Here is a 14,933-nt window from a genome sequence, read left to right on the forward strand (position 1 = left end):
GATTTGTCCTTCAATCACATTGCAAACCTGGAGCGCCGTATCGACTTGATTTATTACATGGATATTATAGTTTCCTAAAGACCTGGGGGCATAGACATAGGCTACTTTTGTCCCGGAATATCAAAGAGTTCCCACGGGATTTTTAAAACCTAAGTCCAAGTGGACAAAGTCGCAGGCATCAGCTAGTAAGTAGCTCAATAAAATCTACATAATACTATTATTATAATAACTACTTTCTTTACATATTTTGAATTCATAAAATAATAATTTAACGTTAAACGACCACTGTGGACGAGTAGACGCTTTCTAAAAATTATCGATAAATATTAACGCAAAATATCGGTATATTAGTAGGTAATTGCGTATATTTTAGCAAAAAAAAACCGTTAAACTTTGCATTTGATTGCAAAAGCGTTATTACCAACACTTTTTACCTTCATTGTTAGCCTTTATGCCTAGTAACTCAATGAATATTCATAGAGGATAATTAAATAATTTGCTTAACTATTTTGTTAATAAATTTTGCTGGTTGCATTAGTTTAATATTTCCGACCGAAACTATTTAATCGAGTCTTTGATAATATTATTCTTGATGTACCTCTCCTTCATTGAATCCTGTACATTATACCTAGACCTACTTAAAGATATTCAAGTGAAACTTTGCGAGTATTAGATGCTTTTGCACGAAATAACTAAACAAGTCCTTGAATAAATTTAAGATTCGTCCAGGTCAAAGTCAAAGCCATTTATTCAAAATAAACTATTAAACTGTAAACTCTTTGATTGTAAATGGTAGAATTCGTAAAATAATTGATGCAATTAATGGTGATAATCTGAGAAGAAACCCACAACAAACTCAGCCTGGTATTCTTGTTATTATCTATCACATTTTCACAATATCGCTTAAATCTTATTAGAACTTAGGTCATTAAAGAACAAGAGTATTTATAAAAATCGTCTAAGTTCTCTCTGGAGGAACCAGCTAACTGGAAAGATTAGCTTGTTAGTTACTTGCCTATTGACATTAAATAAAATGTTAGTTATTTTGAGGTTGGTTTTAGCCGCGGTTAGTTACGATTCTACTAGCGAAGCCCGTGAGTTAACTGTTGCATAGGATTAGCATTCAAAAAGCAGGAATCTAAAGTTATTAGATATTAAGTGTTCATTAAGAGCCAGTATGCATCCGCTGTTGGACATTGCCTTCATTAAGTAGCGCTAACGTTGCTTATCATCAGCCTTTTGCATCCAATCGATGCAAGCCAAGCCTTTCCGAATGGCATCGCTCTACCTTACCAGGGGCGCTCTACACTCCGTGTACCGTGACGCGGTCTCCACTCAAGAACCTCACAGCTCCACCGGCCATCGTGCATCGGTCCTAAGAAAAACGTGATCTGACAATTTCACTTGAACGTGCTAGCCATGCTAGCCTTGAGAACTAAGTACATTGTTGACTTGCTGACTTTAATTCTTTGGCAAATGATACGGTTCCGGACTTTATCCCTTAAAGAAATTCCGGAAGATCTTGGAGTATGTAGACTAGCCTCACTGTCAGTGTCCACGTTATAATTCATTCAAGATATAGAGAGTAGGTATGTTAGGTATTCATTCCAGATAAATAATATCGAATTTAATACAATAATATATTACTCTTTGAGTGACCATGAAAACAATTTTTGAATAATTAATTACCACAATGAATGAACGCTGAGAAATAATACAACAATGGCCTATAACTTTGCTCTTATGAGCCCATTTCTCATACGCTGCTTAATAATTACCTTATTGAAATAGGTTTCTTTTATATTAAAAACTGGAACTATTGTTGGCACGCCGAGAAATCACAACCGTGTGCTATAAATCAAGAGGTTATTTTAAAATGATTATTTTATCACTTCCTAAAAACAACTATTCAAGTGATTGTTTATCTACCTATTTATATGGAAATTGAAAACAAACTATTCATAATATTAAAAATATTATTAAATAAAGGTTTTAAGATATTATATCAAAGATAAATATTATCGTATTCATTAATTTTTTGATACAGCTGATACACATTCATCAAAATAATATGATTTTGTGTTTTTAAAATATAATATGCAAATATATTAAAAATATAATAATTATGATATTTAGTAGGATATTTTATTTATATTTGGTAAGTTATGCTGTCTTAATCTTTTCGTCGTAAATAATTAAATGATAAGTTCTTAATGGTAGCCATTGCTGTACGAGAAATATACCTACCTACTGCTACCTACGTCCTATATTCTATGAGAAATCAATGCAAGTGCATTAATATAATAAATGTAGAGTAATTTAAAATGTAACTTTATTAATATTCCAAACCGATGAGTTCAAATCGACTTATTACAAGTTGTAATAAATCAAGACACAAATTAAGTTGCTTGTCTGCCGATAGTAGCCTATGCTAATTGCGACTAATCGGGCAAATAAATTTTACAAAGGGCTTCATATAGAGAAATATGATAATATAACTATTTAATATAATTTGGTACTTATATTTATATTATTTTTAAAAAAGTGTAATTCTTTGTTACTTGCTATTTTAGTTCAATAGCTTAAAAAGAAGGAAGTTGTCAATTCGATTAGTATTTATTTTATTAAATGAAAATAATAATAAAATAAAATTAGCCATGTTCGCATAACACCGTCCTAAAGTTTTTGCTTCCGTTGTTCGTGACAGTGAGAGTGGTATTTGTTTAGTAGGTCGCCGAGATCGCACCTTAGAGCTAACTAGCGTGGGATATTTAGAGCAAGAGAAAACTCCTCTGATACCGCATTTTTCTGTAAATTATACAAAAAATGCTGTACACAACAGTAAGTTAGCAGAATAAGGTAGCTACACAAACCTTCATGGCTTAGTGGTTGGTTACAAGGTTTCGAATTAGAATTTCGGTCAATGAATTTTTTGTCATAATTATTTAATTACGTAGATTTAAGTAAATAACTGATTGGCTCTGGCTTTGTAACGATATTGGATCATTCTACAAGAAATCACTACCAATGTTATTTTAAATGCAAAAGTGTGTTTGTTTGTTGATTTATTGGTTTGTTGGTTTGTCATTTAATCACTTCGCAACGGAGCAACAGATCGACGTGAATTTTTGCATAGGATATATACTACTTTTTATCCCGGAAAATAAAAGAGTTCCCACGGGATTTTTAAAACCCGAAATCCACGCAGACAAAGTCGCGAGCAACAGCTAGTACTTTATATATAACGAACGATAAACGAGCAAACAAGCAGACGGGTCACCTGATGTTAAGTGATTACCGCCTCCCATGAACATTTGCAGCACCGGAGCTGCCAATACGTTGCAGGCTTTTCAGGAATTTTATATCCGCACCATGAATAACCCAACATTGAATTAATCTAGTACAAACGCTTCACAAGCGAGTTGGCACACATATTAAAAAAATCCATTTAACAATTTTTTTAGATTAGCACATTGATACAAACGCAACGAGCTGACTTCTATAGTATAATGTGGCGATACAGTTAAAATGATGAAATAATAAAACTGTTATTGGTAATGAAGTAAGGTTAACAAAAGAGCTACAGTTTCGTATACTTTAAGATAACTATGACTTTTGTGGTTACTTTTACGACCAATCTAATTGAAAAGGAATACGATTTTCGAAAGGGAGCTTATTGGATTCGTTATTGGGGCCAATTTTGATTTATTACTTATAATTAACTACCTTCCACACAAGTAGCCACAACTCAGGTTATTACTTTATATTGGAAAATACTAAGCTTGCTAGATTTGATTGTGCGTATAATATTATAGAATTAGTTGCCATTATAGAAACCAATAGATTCAAAAGATTAGGTTAGTTTAAATTATTTGATTAATTTTGGTTAATTCTTATGCGATTACTTCATCAAATTTACTAGTTTTTACAATTTTTAATAAATTCATTTTTGAACAGAGTGTGATTTCGTAATTTTAAACAATGGTCTATTTATTTTTGTTTAAATTGAAATATTTGGGTTCTGAACTGTATCGAAATAGTACAGTTTTATATCAGTATAAGTCGAAACTATCACTGTTACAGAATAAGGTAAATTAAGCGTAAATTAAGTTACGTTATGACTAAACTTGCTGTAGTGCTTTGTTGTTGATGTTGACAATAAACTTAAATAACTCAATGCAGGTTAATATAATATTAAGTACTTATTTGCTTTAATCGTAGGTTAGATCGTCGTACTTAACATTAGTAGAGTACTTACAGCTGTCAATACTTCATGATATAAAATAAAAAAGGGTAACCTTAACCGGCTGTCATGTAATTGAACCTAAGTAATTATTCCTCAGTCTCGTTAAATTGACCGCATTTCGCGAGTTTTAATGCTAACAAGCTTTCGATATGGCCCAACGATGTTACTGTTTCGTGCGAACCGTATCGGATGTTGCGAAGTTAACGCGAAAAAATTCATCGATTGTTACAGGCATGCTAATTTGAATGTTGCCACACTGTTTTCAAGATTACAACATTATCAGAATTAGATGAGGCGGCTCCATTGCGAATTTTCATAATTATTTCGCGAAACAGAACGAAAAAGACGCGAAAATACTGGTTATGATATATTTTTTAATGATCGAACAGTTGCGAACTAATTTTACAAAAAAATTGCCGTTTCTAAAAATGTGGACATAGCCAACTCTCTAAAACTGCAATATTTTATAAACAGTCTTCGAAGAATAAATCTAAAATAAAAAAAATATCCAAAAAGTACGATAGGTTTAACAATAATTATGCCAGGATTATAAACATTGTACCATTTATTAGATTGTTTTATTTTGTTAAACTGATAGCGAAACGATAATTTATTTTTCACCAGAAGGTGATTGAACTGTCATATATAATTATTATTTAATTTGCTGTTAAACCATCGACAAACTTGCAAATGAGATCGGATCGACAATCGTGTGGTAATTTTATTTACTTTGACATAATGAGCAGAGTCATACATAAATTACTATGATTCAAGTTCAATGTGAACTTGAAGACTTTATGACCAGTTTATTATCTTAGGCATCATAAAAGGCTTTTGAATAAGACTGTAACATTATGATGTCTATGTAAAATCAAAGTAGAAATAATTTAACATTTGACAAATTTTTTATTTCATGTTAAAATAATTTGATTTCACCGCGATTAATAGCCTCAACTGGTGACAGAAGGGCTGGCTCATTTTTTGCGCAGCGGATCAGCCTGGCTGTCCAGCGCGGAAATGCAGCCAGTATTCTTGGCACCATTCCACGCGGTCATGATTTATATAGTAATTAGATAAGGCTAGCTTTAAGTTTTATTGTATTAAAAAAAAAAAAAATTTATTTTTATAAAAAAATATTTTTAATCATTTTTTTTAAATAATGCTGTTTTTTTTAAATTTGACGTCATGATTAATTTAGAACTCGTCCAGTTTTTTATTTTATTATTATCAAGAGAAATAAATTATTATTTTTTAAATTAAATATAGAGATAAACATTACAATACTATTAATAAAATATACGTCTCCATATTAGGTAAAGTTCATTCAATAAAAGTTGGGTAGCCTATTATCATATTTTATTTTATGCTAATAACACGTTTTGTACCGTACATTGACACCATTTACAACTAACTAATATTTTACATTTTTAGATTTCCCTATGTTATACATGTTAATTTTCTATATATAAATTTTCTATGTCAAGTTTTAGAATGGAGATAAGTTTCAGTTTTTTTTCTTATCAGTCATTATATTAAGTTAGGCTTGTAATATCAAACATTTATGATGATTGGGTCGTAGTACTTATCTAAAGTTGTTGAATCTTGGAACAACTACAGAAAGTTCGACAGTTATTGTTGTTTCAGGATCTGAATAATTTCAGCCCACACTCTTCAATAGACTTAAGCATCACATAAATTAGCATACCTACATTAATAAGGAGAGGTACCTACCTTTTGTATGAATATAATCGAACAACACACACCAACTAAAAGCACAGGAAAGTTCAAGTCACAGATCACAGGTTATGCCCGAAGCGCGTATCGTTCGTCTTAACTTAGTTCGTACTCAACCACTGCCGTTATAACACTGAGCAAAACGGAAGAGTGCTGTTTGCGCGAACGCACGCCTAAAAGTAAAACCGAAACCGCTTGCTGCATAAATCGAAAATACAACCAATCTATTCAACAATGCGTAGATTATATTATTATTATTAACGTTAAGGTAAGAAACAGTGAACCAGGAGCAGTTATAGCCTAGTGGTTTAGACGTTAGCCTCCTATTAGGGGGCTCGGGGGTTCGATTCGAAGGCATGCAGCTCTGACTTTTCAGAGTTATGTGCGTTTTAAGCAATTCAATATCACTTAGTTTAACGGTGAAGGAAAACATCGTGAGGAAACCTGTATGCCTGAGAGTTCTCCATAATGTTCTTAAAGGTGTGTGGACTGTGAAGTCTGCCAATTCGCACCAGGCCAGCATGGCGGACTATGGCCTAAACTCTTCTTATTTTGAGAGATACTCGAGCTCAGTTGAGGACTGGCGATGGGTTAATTTTGATGATTCAACAACGTAGATTATATTAGGTAAGAAACAGTAGCAATGGGAAATTTTCGATAATTGATTTGTAACATTGCGTTGCTATCTCTAATTCAGCTGATTGATACAAATGAGAACGTGTGAATACCTGATAGCAGATATGTTGAAGTAAAGGCAACGACACAACTAGACCTAGTTGTGAAAGATCTAAAGAATTGTTTCTTAAGAGACGCGTGCGATCATTAAAGATTTATCGGTGAATTATAGATAAAAGATTAACGATGCAGTTTACTCAATTACATTAGTATCTACACTACAAACCTATGTAACAAGTATGTAATATTGTAGAAACTGTGACAGTTTCAGTGTTTTGCTCAATTAAGTGTGAAAAAACTAATGATATTGGATTGGATATGCAATTGGATTGCATTAACTACAAAAGTTAAAGAAATAAAAAAAACCGTTTTGATCTTATGTAGTCTATTGATAACTTTTAATTATTTTTTATTGCAAGATTGATTAAAATTGCTTGCGTTTGACGGAAGGAATGATAAGCTCTCGGTTGGAACGCATTTGCAGAGAAGATGCATTTTATTTTTTCCTTGAAGATACTCAAGAGTTCAATCAATTCATCAATTAATTCTACATGATGTAAAAGTACGCTTACTGTGTCAACATTTATTTGAAAGCTCTATTCCAAACTAATATGATAAAATAAAGTGTGTCCGTCTGTCTATCTGCTAGCTTTTTACGGCCCATCCGTTTAACCGATTTTGACGAAATTTGCTGGTTTGGTACAGATATTCCGGGGATGACATAGGCTACTTTTTCGTCCTTGAAAATTCAAGAGCTCCGGCGGGAATTTTAAAATCTAATTGTACGTGGATGAAAGCGCAGGCATCATCTATTGTGTATAGAGATAGCTTGCGTTAGATGTCCCTATACGGATATAGGCTACTTTTTATACCTGAAACCGACGAGATCCCTTGGGATTTTCAAGAAACCTAAATTATCGAACGACGAAGTCGCAGGCATCATCTAGTTTCAAAGTATGATAAACTGTTTATTTAACGTTTCCAAAACTTAAGTTTCCAATAGGCAGAGTGCGAAACAGGTTACTTAGGGTGAGATCTATAGAGCGCACTGTGACTTTGCTTAGACTTAAGACAGAGTTAAAACGAAACAAAGCTATATCTCTCACATAAATCTGTCTCGTTTTAACCCAATCTTAAGTCTGAGCAAAGTCAAAGTGCGCTCTATAGATCTCAGAGTTAGAGCCACCCATATGCATCCGTAGCTAGCCAGAGTTATAATAGTTGACCAACATTATTGCACCGATATTAATTTTTAATGTCCAAATAAAAGGTCTAGTAAATAATACAAGTCCGCCGCTAAGAACTATGACGATAATAAAACAGATGTCGTAAAATATAATATCATATTGACATTTTACGACACGTATTGGTCGGTTTTTATTATATTTTTATGAGGTGGTATACGGTTTATAACAGATTTTAATATATTTTTTACCAGTCAGTAACTTCGATATTATAACGCGTCTTATTTATTGGGTTCTATTACATTTAAAATGCCTTTACTATAATATTCACGTTATAGGCCTGCACTTAATTTTTTTAGACGATTACTTATGTTCTGCATCAGTCAATTTCGTTAGATATGAGTGATGATTGATGGAACAGAAAGTTATCCAAATATTTGTCATGTAAACATGTAATTTCAAGGCAGTTAGGTTATTATCCATTAGTTAACAAAAATCTATCATATATGCTTAAAGATGAAAATATAACTGCTAATATTTACGATTCTCAAAATAATATAGTCGCTTGTTTAAACGTCGCAGCCAACTACGTAATTGTTTGTGTAGAGATCCAATACATGACTCCATTGCCATTGATATAGAATAGGAAGTTATACATCCATCCATAATTGAAAGACGAAAGAATTGATCGTCGAAGTTTGGACTTGGGAGGGATGGTACAAGTTTAGAATAACCACCTGGGGTACATGCCGTCCTTTTTCTCTGAAATATTAGTCTTTATTAGTAAAAGAGAATGCCAAGATTTAGAAAACAATATGATAACGAGTGACGAAATATTTTACGATAAGGGTGCTGTGGTTGTCGGAGGATTGAGAGGCGTCAACGTTTGTCACTAAACAATTAACTCGGAAGTGAAATCTTTAGAAATTCATGGGCTTTTGTACGGAATAAACTTTAGGGGCGCTCGTTTATTATAACTTTGCTTGTTTTGGAAATTATATTGTTCGCTTACAATGGAAACATAAGTCTGCGAAATTGAAAGTGTAGAACAATCATTGAAAACGTTTAATTTTAAAATAGGTTCTGTTTGTAGAGTGTATTGTGATAACGTCTATATGATATACAGTACGCGGCAGGAAATAATGTATATCGATCTTTAGAAGGAGATAGCGGTTTGTAGAGCATTGTCTCTGTAGTTGAGACCAACAAAACGTCATATAGGTATGAGTGACAGAGACGCTCTACAAAGCCGAAATGTCATTGTAAAGGCCGATGTACCTACCTACATTATTTTCTGCCGCGTACTGACTAAGTAGTATGTTATTACACATAATCTAATGAAAATATTTTAATTAAGCTTTTTATTATAAAAATATATGGGCATATAAAATACCTACTTATCAGTACCTACCCTTATTATAAATGCGAAAGTGTGTTTGTTTGTTGGTTTGTCCTTCAATCACGTCGCAACGCTGCAACGGATTGAAGTGATTTGTACGGGTATAGATAAAGACCTGGAGAGTGACATAGGCTACTTTTTATCCCGGAAAATCAAAGAGTTCCCACGGGATTTTGAAAAATCTAATTCCACGCGGACGAAGTCGTGAGCATCAGCTAGTCTACTATAATTTTCAAAACTGTGATAAAGTCCTGTTGCTTGGCCTGGTTTTGTTTTAGAAATGTAAAAGTTAATTAGACAGTAGGTACAGACATAATAATTAATTGTTTAAATGATAGTTAATGCCAGTATTCCGTACAACCCAATTTTATCCAAGCAAAATCTCATCTCAAACAACGGGGATTTACGGGGATTACACTGACCAATCTTGGAGACGAGTGCCAGTTGTTCTGAGAAACTTATGATGAACATAAATCTACGTCGCACCCTGTTATGCTTGTATGACTTGTGAAATAAGGTGAGGCAGAGCAATTTGTACGCAACTTTGGGAAAACAGAAACGCAAAATGTAGTGATAATAAAAGTAAGCCTAAAATATGAACACGATGAAATTTTGAATTATGCATTCGTATTTATTCTGCCCCTGCAATAGATTTAGGATTAGAATAATTTTTACTAAGTAAACGCTGTACACAAAATATCGATCATGAATAAAAACATCACTCTTACACAATACCTAACTTCTGAGCTTCTCCTGTCCTCTCTTTTATAGAGACCATAATACGAAGGTTACTTTTTTTGTATCCATCAATAATATTATGATATTATAATATTTGCTTTCACAAACTGATGTTACATTTACCGCCACCCAAAACATTTACAGCGCTTGAGGAACCATCATTGCATTGCCAGTTTTGTAGGATATGAGTAGTGATTTTGAGTCTTTTCTTATTGTTCGTCCATGAAAACTAACTCTGTATCTAATCTCTTAGTAGTTATTTATTTATTGTGTTCTCTCATAGAGGTGGAAATACGTGTAACTTAAGAAAATGTTAGGTGTAGACTATCACAATTAGCGCACGAGGCGGCGGATAAGTCGGCAGCCGAGACTCACGGTCACAGAGATTGTTGAATCATTTGCATTGCACTTCATATCAAAAGTTATGTTTGTCTCTAGGCTGTGTATTTTATTATCTTGCTAGCTGATGCCCGCGACTTCGTCCGAGTGGAATAAGGTTTTTAAAAATCCCGTAAGATCTCTTTGATTTTCCGGGAAAATCAAAATAAAAAGTAATAAAAAGTAGCCTATGGCATTCTCCAGGTCTTTATTTATACGTATTATGCACAAAATTACGTCAATCCGTTGCACCGTTGCGACGTGATTGAAGGACAAACCAAAAAAGCAATAAACAAACTTACTTTTGCATTTATAATAAGGGCACTGATACTAGATGATATCCACGACTTCATCCGTGTGGATTTAGGTTTTTAAATATCCCGTTGGAACACTTTGATTTTTCGAACATGTCTAGTCTATGTCAATTTCTGGAATTGAATTTTCCGGGATAAAAAGCAGCCTAGATCCGTATACCGCTATAGAAGCTGTCTATGTACCAAACGTCAAAATCCGTTTGAAACGGATGAGCAATGATGATGAAAAGCTAGCAGATAGTCAAACAGACAGACAAATATCCATACTAATATTACAAACTTTCGAGTTTGTAATATTAGTATGGATAAAGCTCTGCTTCATTATATATCATACTAGATGATGCCCGCGACTTTCATTTTTCATTTTTCCGGGATGAAAAGTAGCCTATATCCTTCCCCGGGATGTAAGCTAACTCTATACAAAATTTGATCAAAATCGGTTGAATGGTTGGGCCGTGAAAAGCTAGCAGATAGACAGACAGACAGACACACTTTCGCATTTATAATATTTTAGTATGGATTAACTTTTTTATAACTTTTCTGTATACCTATGAAAAAGTAGATATCTACTTAGTATTTAGTAAATAAATATAGTACCAATTTGACCTGGAGTTTTCTAACTCACTATTTAATTCTTAAATTTATACTAAGCGTACCTACCTACAGCAATAAAAATAAAATAAATATAGCTGCTTTTAGTAATCACAATAAAATACAAACGGATCTTTACAAATAAGTAAAACGAAGGTTTGCATAGATAAGTATACCTATCATTTTTATTCGTAGGTATGTACTCAAAGCCATTGAAAATACGTTTCCCGTAATATGATGATATTATAATTTTTCCCAATGTTTTTTTGGTATTTTTTACTCTTAAATATGGCTAAATAAGATAATATATTACATTGTAATTAATATACTTAACCATTCAAGGTATTTTATTGGTGTTAAATAAGGAAGTAAATCAGAACTGCATTAGTTAAAATAACATCATTCGTTCTTATACATAGCATAATGAAATCAACTTTACATAGTTTCCGATAGTAAATATGATAAGAATGTATGAAACATAGTTATTGACCATCTTGGTTATTAATAAGAAAATGTTATCTACATAATTTATTATAATTGCATATTGGGGCCGATTCTCTAGTACACAATCTCTAAACTAAACTAAATTAACAGGTCTAAATCTAGTGCTTTCCTTTTCCGCAAGCAACATTATGAAAGGGATAGCAATAGATTTAGACGTGATATTTTAGTTTAGTTTAGAGATTGTGTACAAAGGAATTAGCCACATTGTTATTCTAAACATTAACTTAATGAACATTTTAATAAGAATGTATTAAAACATTTATATTATTTTAATGACATTTGAATTAAAACAACCTTTTACTAAGGATTTGTCTGTTAAATTAAATGAAGTGTCTTTTTATTAATGTAATATATATATTTTAGCGTTTGCTACCTTAAAAGCAAATACTTTCAAGCTTGTTTCATACTACGGGACGTTATAGTCCGATCAAAATAGACATTCAAGGTTACAATAATTCGACTAGAGCTAAAAATTGCTACGAATGTTGAGAACATTGACGGGACTATAATATAATTTATATTCCGTAGTGTGAAATGAGCTTCATTGTTTAGCAATTTAAAATAAGGTATAATAATATTATATAAGCTGATGCCCGTGAGTTCGTTCCGCGTGGAATTAGGTTTTTAAAAATTCCGTGAGAACTCTTTGATTTGCCGGGATAAAAAGAATCCTATGTCACTCTCCAGGTCTTTTACTAGGTATATCTATAAAAATGTCGCCTAAATAAATATTTGAAAGCGGCGTGATTGAAAGACAAACCAACAAACAAACACACTTTTACATTTTAAATAATATTGGTAGGTAGTGATGAAACGGGTAATTATGTAGGTATTGAAATAAGTTACATGGATATAGGTCACGACGGAACTGCGATGATCCAGGTTTAAAACTGTCACGAGCAGGATGTATCCATCTTTCATCTCCTTCTCGCCTTCTCGTTCTTTTAGCAGGAAAATTACGAAAATAATATTGGCAAAAAATTCGTTTGCTCTTCTTTCAGCCCGTGAGTCCCAAGTGAAGACATCATTAGACGATATCCTCTTATCGCCAATTAAAACAATTCGGTACGATAGTCACGCTAGCGGCCTAACGCAACAATTAACTACCTACGCTAAACACCCACCTAGTAAATAACTTGCTAAATATAATGTTTATTTTAGTTTTCTAGAGATATACCAGTATTCTTTATAACAATAATTATGTTTTCGGAATAATAATTATTATTGAAAATCCTACTAATATTATAAATGTGAAAGTGTGGATGTTTGGATGTTTGTTACTCAATCACGAAAAAACGGCATAACGGATTTGGATGAAATTTGGAATGGAAATAGATTATACCGTGGATTAACACATAGGCTACTTTTTATCCCAGAAAATCAAAGAGTTCCCGCGGTAAAAATGTAAATCCACGCATAAGAAGTAGCGGGCATCGGCTAGTATTTCTATAAAACTTAAAGCTATATCTAATTACTATACAAATCATGCCCGCGTAGAATGGTGCATTCCCGCGCTGGACAGCCAGGCTGATCCGTTGCGCAAAAAACGAGCCAACCCTTCTGTCACCAGATGAGGCTATTAATCGCGGTGAAATGTCTCGTAATTTTTTTAATAATTTTTGTTTTTTTTTTAAAGAATATTAGCCATGTTAAATGACTAATATCCCCCTTTCCTCTCCAACTAAGCGTCAAGCTTGTGCTAGGAGTAGGTACGACAATAGTGCAACGGGCGGGGTTCGAACCGTCGACCTTTCGGTTTTCAGTCCACTCCTCTACCCGTTGAGCTATTGAGGCTTTCATTAATTATAGGTTATAGGTAGGTATAGAATGTAATTATAGGGAGATGAAGAAATGTCGAACAAAGGGGTGGCAGCGGTGAAGGTTAACGTCGGCCTCCTGTTCGGGTGGTTGGGGGTTCGATCCCGGGTTTGATCGAGGTGCATACCTCTAACTTTTCGGAGTAATTGCGTTTTAAGCAATTAAATATCACATTGCTCTAACGGTAAAGAAAAAACATTATAAGGAAACCTGCATGCTGACGTGGTGATGGACTATTGCCCAACCCTTCTCATTATGAGAGGTGACCCTCAGTAGTGAGCCGGATAGATGATGATGATGATGATGATGAAAAAATCTCTGCCATCTGATTAGGGATTAAGGTAGGGATAATGATTAAGGTTGCTTTTAATGGTGGCTCAACCCACCTCATAAATCTATTAGTTAAGTTAAATAAATTCCGTAGCGAACCCGGGACCTCCCCATTATAAGGCTCCAGAGCATATGACTACAGCAGAGTGGCGTTAGGTAGGACAGTTTGATAGAATAGAATAGAATAGAATATATTTTATTCAAGTAGACTTATTACAAGTGCTTTTGAATCGTTAACTAGTTTATAATTTACCACTGGTTCGGAATGCTGTTCCTACCGAGAAGAACCAGCAAGACAAATTTTCTTTTTTAATATTATCAATAATTAATATTAATAATATTTAAAAAGAGCCCTCAAACACTAACCTGTTATTTCTTTTCATATTTTATTGTTGTCAAGTGTTGGACTAAAACAAAAAATAAGCAGTAAGCAACATTTTATCAAAAGCGAATTCTATTATTTTCCATCATCGATATCGTTCCGATACATTAAATATTAGATCAAAGAAACCCGCTCGAATTTTAACAACGCCTTTTCACTTAGCAAAAGACTTGGTATTACAAAAGAACCATTAACGCACGAAATTGAGACCAGATCCAATTGAAAATTGTATTGACAGTATATTACAATTTGAAACTGTCGAGAGTTGAGTGGTAAAAGTTTCCCAACCTATGAAATTATGCAAATGTCGTTACGGTTAACAGCCATGTATTTCATACGTGAATTTCACAATTTAACCTTCGTGACCTAAGACCGTACGTGACACTATCCTATCTGGGGGTTTAATTAGCCGAAAATGGGCTAAAGTATGGCGAAGTGACCATAAAATGAATAAATGTTAATCTTTTGGGTTCATCTGTATGTCCAATTAGTTTTCTTTATGATTATGTGCATGTAATCTTGTAGTACACAGGTATTTTATTGTACCTAAGTCTAGCGTAGCCTTGCGTGTTCGCTATGCCTATACTTACTTACCTACTAGAGCTTTAAGATACTGACTAGGCAATTTACGCAATGTTAT

General features: G+C 33.4%; 2 protein-coding genes across 5 annotated transcripts in view; one reads left to right on the top strand and one right to left on the bottom strand.

The window, feature by feature from the left end:
• Nucleotides 1-6,153, bottom strand: part of LOC117983276 (uncharacterized) — a 170,392-nt gene extending 164,239 nt beyond the window's left edge. For all 4 annotated transcript variants that reach the window (XM_034969769.2, XM_034969770.2, XM_069499097.1 and 1 more), the window contains exon 1: nucleotides 5,978-6,153. The gene's annotated coding sequence lies outside the window, so the exon portion shown is untranslated. The remainder of the gene's footprint in view (nucleotides 1-5,977) is intronic.
• LOC117983233 (trypsin-1-like) overlaps nucleotides 1-14,933 on the top strand; it is a 105,305-nt gene that overhangs the window by 59,959 nt on the left and 30,413 nt on the right. The gene's annotated exons all lie outside the window — the stretch shown is intronic.

This window comes from Maniola hyperantus, chromosome 6 (genome assembly GCF_902806685.2).
Source record: "Maniola hyperantus chromosome 6, iAphHyp1.2, whole genome shotgun sequence".
Taxonomy (NCBI): domain Eukaryota; kingdom Metazoa; phylum Arthropoda; class Insecta; order Lepidoptera; family Nymphalidae; genus Maniola; species Maniola hyperantus.